Here is a 7,007-nt window from a genome sequence, read left to right as displayed (position 1 = left end):
AGGGCCTCATCCAGAGGTTTTTTTTGGTGTTGCCTCCTCTTCCATGCTGGCCATGGCTTCAGCTGCTGCTCTGGGAGTGCCAAAAGGCGACCTCTAAATTGCTAATTCAGCGTGCTAACAATTGCACCGTGGCAATATCACTCTTAAACACTCTCCAGCTCATAAATTATACAAAATGTTATCAGTAAATGGATGAATTAGTCACACCGCATCACATTTATGTCACTGTAAACATTACAGAAAATTCTTCCGACTGAGTGATCAATCCGGATGCAGTCCAATTTGCTGGACATTTATGTAAATAAATACTCATCAGGCCACGCTCATTGCTTGTAGTAGTTGGTCCAATTTAAATGTTGGGTTTTAGGATTTAAGTGATCAATACCGAACGGAATCAATTATGTACCCTTACTGATTATCCTGGTATGGTTAACCTAAGTGGTGAGCTCTTTTCCTGCCACGTTGGCTAATGGTTCTCTAGTTGTGTATGAGTGGCTGGTAATATGTACGAGAAGCTCTGATGTGACAGGCCGCCTGTCCAAGCCTCCCCAGCGAACTAAGAGAATATAATGGGCCCCATTCTCACTCTTTGTGACATTCTACACCCACAGATGTGGAGGATTAATATAATTTTGCTTGGACCTCGGCAGAGCAGTGTGGTGCTGTAACGATGAGTGGTAACCATAGCCCGAAAACAGATGCAGACCGCATTGGAAGCCAGTCGTCGTAAAAAAAGACACACATACGCATTTAAAACCAACAATAAAAAGTAATTTAGAGTCTAACCCTTATTGTCATTGAAAAGAAAACAAGAACAACAATTTTAACATCCAAGGGTCAGCTTGCTAGATTTGTTTTGGAACTTTCCTCATAACAATATGGTGGCGCTCTGGGCACTGAAAGTTCGCATTCCAGTCAGGGGTTGTATTTAGCTGACCATTTCTCCAAGTTATAAATATGAATTTTTTTAAACCACTTTGTGTGAGGCCAATAATTGCCACCCTATGAGGATGCTGCCCCCTGCCAATGGAATTGAGAATCTCCAGCACTGGATCAAAAGCAGGGAGACACTGAGCTTCGTGTACTCTGGTGTGCAAACGTAAACACGATGTTGCATATGCTGCCCCTCTCCACTACTCTCCAACAATGGAACATTCCACATCCCATGCCTTGCCAGATCACATGAAGGGCATCCCTCGCAAGGTGACCACGGTAGTACATCCCTTGAATTTGTTTCGACTTGTAAGGTCTTGATCCTGTGAGACAGCCCAGACTCAGAGAGTGAAATAAGTAGCCACCTCTTGTGAGAGCCTTGGCTGATTTATCCTCTTGTGGAGATGTGAAGGACAATCCACAGCTTAAGATCAAGTAAAGCATCAAGTGGAAAGGAGATCCACAGAAAACTTCTGGGAATAGTGTGGTGATCCTGCATGACAGCATCACAGCCCCTCGGTACACAGGAGTGTGCTTTGCAAAGCTGGAAGAATGCCCTGATGCTCCCACTTTATGTGGAGGACTGTGCTGATTTGAGCAATGTATGGGGAATGTCTCGCCTTAATGTGTCGTGAAAGGTCATTGCAAAGGAATATCCAAGAGAATTACGTTAATGCCTTAAAGTCAAAACCAATGCAACACACTCGTTGACCTCTGTGTGACCCTATCCACGCAATCTCCCGACAATTCCCTACACACTTTGGACGCCACTCTTGTGATGCTTTCGTTTTTTTTCAAACCTTTGTTAATTTACTACGACTGTACGATGACCTCCCCATGCAATGTCGGATCGTGAGGGTCCATACTTCACCACGTTCGTCAATGTGGGTCGGTGAAGGGTGGGGAGAAAGGCGGGGGGTTCCCTAGGATTGTCTTGTACATCATTGGGACGTTTTCTCCCGATGCGTTCCATTCCTCGGGCAACTCCCTTTCGCCGAGACGACCAAAATCGCCTGCACCACGGCCGATCTCGTCAGATCTCTAAAGCTAAGCAATGTTGAGTCCGGGTGATGCTTGGATGGGCATCCACCGTGTAAAAGGCAGGCTGTGATAGGCTGCTTCGGGACCACGTGATGGAAAGCAGATGCCGCTGAAGCAAAATCCGTCGTTTTACTGGACTCCGTCGCCATAAACTGCACTCTCAGAAGGCCGCGTGGCTGATAGGATTTGTAAAAAACAACTCTTATGTGGATGTGGAGGAACCAATAAGTGAAGAAGGCAGATTGTAAGCCAATGTCGTTGGTTCGTACTGCCCGGGGTAGAACATTCAGAAAACTTGGTGTACATCCCGTCCATGTTCATTGACACTCTTCTGATGTTCATATTTTCGAGATATTTCAAACCACATTAGTTCCCCCCCCCTCCCCCGCATATAACATTGTCTATCAAACATCCTTTCTCAATTCTAGATTTGAAGCTTTCGTGACTGCAAGGATTCATACTCTTTGGTTTTTTCGGTAAAGTCACGTAGGTGAAAAATAAAATTAAATGAAAACAGCTAAATTAAATCACGACGTTTCGGGCGCAACACAAGCGTCCGTAATCAGGTGGGAAAGCATGGCCTACTGCTGATGCAACACATGGGAATTCCAATTCCCATGGGTTGCGCCCAAAACGTCTGATTTAATTTGGTTGTTTTCATTTATTTTATTGTATTTTTTACCTACGTGACTTTACCGAAAAAAACAATAAGTATGAATCCTTTCTCAAATATTGACAAAGGTGGTACTATGTGTTTTTTGTGTGTCTTGCATATTTACAATAAAAAAAATCAAATAAAGCAAAGCTTCAAACGTTGATGAAATCCACAGAGGTATACACACATTTATACAATTAACTGTGAATAACAGTCACCTTCACAACTTTATAACGAACAACAACAACCGCCACCGAGCGTTCCGTTTCTTTTCTTTTCAATTTATTGTTCGACGCGTTTGATATAGACAACATCGAGATGCACAGGACGAGAAGTTTGGCTGTTTTGGAATCGAGAGGGGTAAAGATCACAGCCCTACAGAAGTAGCGAGAGACATTGTCACGAGACACAACATTGTCAAGCACAGAATGGAGTTTGTTGTTGCGCGCACAATACAATACCCCCTTAGAGACAAACATACATTTTTCCAGTCACGGGTCTAACAAATTCCAATTCCCATGGATTCCTGCAAAGAGGGGTGTGCGATAAGCGCAGGGTTGGGTCCAGTGATGTTAGCGGTTTTACATTTCACATCATCGAGATGAACAATCACGACCTTACAGTAACGTGAGAGAGAAAAATATATATGTACATGTGCACATCGTTTCCAAGCCGCTGTTGTGATAATTCACCAAAGCAAATGAAACCCCGGGGGGGGGGGAATTTTACGTTCAAGTAATTAGCGTGTTTACCCTGCGTACTCCAATGTGTTCATAAAGCTTGCAACACCAAAAAAGTACCCTTCTCAAAAGCTATGGGTTCGTACGATGCATATATTAATGTACAGACAATATATATTATTTTTATTATTATACAGTCATGGCTGCATAATGTCCAACCCCTATGGGTTCCATGTAATAGTCTTCTGTTCATCACCGTGATAAACAAAACAACACCTCAGTTAAACATGAAAAATATGTGTATGTATATACAGCGTAACGTCATATATCTGACTTGCTGTAGACTGAGGAATGTCAGGCGGAGAAGCGAAAAGGTCGGATTGTTGTGAACATCTCGGTACATTGCTCAGCGTTCCGTATTGTTGTTCTGTGTTGATACGAGACGTTATCCTGCACATTTCAGAAACGTGCGTGTTGAGTATTTGGCTGCTTTTCATTTCCACACGATAAGCCACCTCGAGCTATTATCCATGGCCAGGTCGCTTCTGACAAAGAGCTGCATAGCTCGGTGGGCGTTAACCTGGTAAAATGGAAAAAAAAAGTTTCGATTTTAGTTTATGGGCTGCGTTCATTAACTGCAGCTGATTAGGCCCCGGGAGATTATGGGTGTGTCGAATATTGGCACGTGCGCGTTCAGGTGGCCATCGAAATCGCTCTCATGTCTGGTTACCGCTTTTAAACTATGATGGCAAGGGCCTTGAGCAGATGCGCTCTATAAATGCAAACGGAGACAAGTTATACTAACGGGTGGAGTTACGATTGCCCCGTTGTGGCTTTACTGTTGTTGTCCGGAGATACGTCGTCGTCGTCGTTGTTGTTACAAGTACCAGGCTGTCTTGACCGAGACTAACTTACCGCACAGTTTGTGAGCTAACCAGGAAGAAAATAGACAACAGGCGGTAAAAACTAAAAACTACAGAATGTATAATATCTGCACTCCAAGGTGTTCGTAAAGCCGTGCAACATTTCCCACGCAACTTTCGTCGCCATTTTTTGCCCGAAGTTTGGAATGAATGGCTGTGCCCAGTGGCTCGGTGGGTAGCTGTCTCGCAGGGGGCATAATGGTCAAAGTTTAGCGCGCCGATGGATTCAGCGCTCATAAAATATCTCTGGCTGACTTCAAGTTATAACTCAGTTCCCAAGTGCAGCGAGGTTCATGAAATATGACCACTCGGCAAGGCAGTTGTGCTGCATAGCCCCCCCATGCTTTCTTTGGTCGTACCGCACGTCATTCCGCGTGATGTCAGACGTTTTGCGCCACACGCTCTTTCAGGAACTGCGTTTACAAACCGTGAGAAACGTTGGACATCACGCCGAACAACAGCGTGCGGTAACAACCCCAAAAAACACATTGGAGAGCCATGTGCACAGAAATAAATTCTGTGCACAAACCATATGCGGCGATTGGTACGTCGCACACCACTGCAGCATTACTCAATGTTTATGATTAAGGTAAAACATATTTTTTTCAGAATTACAGCCTCGATTCTAGCGCGACTTGTATCTCCATAAATCTTTGACATTGAATCGACGAGGACCGTGGAAACATGAAAGCAGATTCACAAAAGTCACATGGCGCGTCGCTCGACCCCTCACTGCAGCGATGACAGTTAAACGTAATGGCACTCGAGTAATTTACAGCCTTCAGCAGCATCGCACCGGTACAATAGCTATATCCGACACGCACACACTAAACATCTGGACTCACCCCCCCCCCTCATCCCCACCCACAATCACACGTGAACAAAATAATCTATAAGCTATAATTAACCCTGCAGGAAAGAAGGCAGATAAACCAACGACCCAACAAAGCCACTTTGCCATTGCTTAGTTGAACCACATTCAGTGAAGATAAACAGCGGCCGCTTCGATAGATCTTCATTGTCACTCTCCCCTGGCGGAAAAGTGTTTTTTTTTAAAGAGACCTACTGCTGTTTGATATGCCGCTGTCCGATCCTCGGTACATACAGCTAACGAGAGTTGACATTCTTCACCCAATGCCCATTCTACAATTTAAACCTACCTGTATACTCTTAAAGTAATCATACATCACTCAACACATGGGCTGCTCTCCCCTCTTCCAGAAGTGTGAGATCTTCTCCTTCCCGTGATATGTCCTGGTGATTCTTGCACCTCAGAGGTGGCAACCCTTTTTGGGTGCCCGGATTCAAACCGAGGTTCCCAGCTGTGCCAAGTCGATGCTTTGACCGCTAAGCCTCCTGGTTACCTCTCCCGAGGGAACACTTTCTTTAAAATCAGGGGCGGCCCGTCCATATAGGCGAACTAGGCGATCGCCTAGGGTGCCAAATTACAAGTGGGGCTCCAAATTTGAGGAAATAAACATACAAAAAAATAGAAATAAAAAAACGACGTCATTTTTTCAATTCCCGTGCACGTACCGAGGGAAATTGATTGTATATAATTACATTCTGAACATTTCTGAGAATCTATTAATTGAACAGACGAACGTACAGACAAACCGAAAAATGATGCCTCTGTTTAAACAAGAAGAAATACGCTTAAAAAAAGAGACATTCAACGGAAAATAGGTGCGACGTGGCTTTTTTTTACCAGTCTACCAAAAACCTCGGGTTGGATCTGCCCTTGGGGTGTGGGGATGCGGGCGCCGATAGAGTGGTTCGCCCAGGGCGCCAGGCGCTGGCAGCAGCTTAGTCTAGGGCGGCCCCCTGCTTTTGGGTGCATCAAAGCACTCCTCCTTCTTCCTCCGAACCTTGGCGGTGTGACCGGAGAAACGACGTTAGGATGGACACCGACGACGCGGCTCCGAGCAGATTCTATAACGAGTGCATATATTTAGAACGCCCGAGTTTAAAGCGGTCCGACGAAGGTGCGTGTCTTGATCGAGGGAGCGTTTGTTCACGACGGGTTTCCTAGCGCAAACACGCAGCGTGCGCAGCGAAAACGATGCACAACAGCAGAGGGGTTCGCAGTGTCCCACGTGGGTCATCACGAATATCGACACGATATTATATCACCGGACGGGACACTCGTGGAACAAACATGTGCGTACGCCCACCACGTTTTGGGACTAAAACTTGCACTTTGCTCATGGAATATTTACGATCTATAGCGCAAGGATTGAACAGTGTCATCGTCTCAAATAAAAAAAATAAAAATTTAATTCGCAACGCGTGGCGGCTTCTACACACCTTATTTTCATTTTGTTTTGTGTGCCATCGCATTGCGAGTGACGCGGCTATAAATGAAGGCAAGTATACAGCATGTTCGTGTGCGCGGTGACGTGGCCGAGCGGGTTAGCGCGCTTGCCGCTGGTTTGCAGGGGTTCGCGGTTTCGAGCCCCACGGCCGCCCTGGTTAATACCGCGGGCGTATTAACTGTAACAATGCGCGTCCGCCAGTTTCACAGTGGGCGACAGAAAAAAGATCCCTTCGAAGGAGAGTAGGCCACGTGCGTTGGCATCAGGGTCCAAAGTTTGCCAAATAAAAAAAAGGCCCACAAATGGCTCCATTTGGTTAAACATCACAGCAACATTGCCCGCCCCCTCCCCCCAGTACGGAAAAACGTAGAAGACCCCCACCACGAAAAAGTATTGAGACTCATTGAGGCTTTCGTGGGCCAATGCATGGACAAACAAAAAGAGTTTCTCCGTTTTTGTA

This window comes from Lethenteron reissneri, chromosome 26, assembly GCF_015708825.2.
Source record: "Lethenteron reissneri isolate LAM-NWPU_2019-01 chromosome 26, ASM1570882v1, whole genome shotgun sequence".
In the NCBI taxonomy this organism is placed as follows: domain Eukaryota; kingdom Metazoa; phylum Chordata; class Hyperoartia; order Petromyzontiformes; family Petromyzontidae; genus Lethenteron; species Lethenteron reissneri.
Note: the sequence above shows the minus strand (reverse complement) of the source record.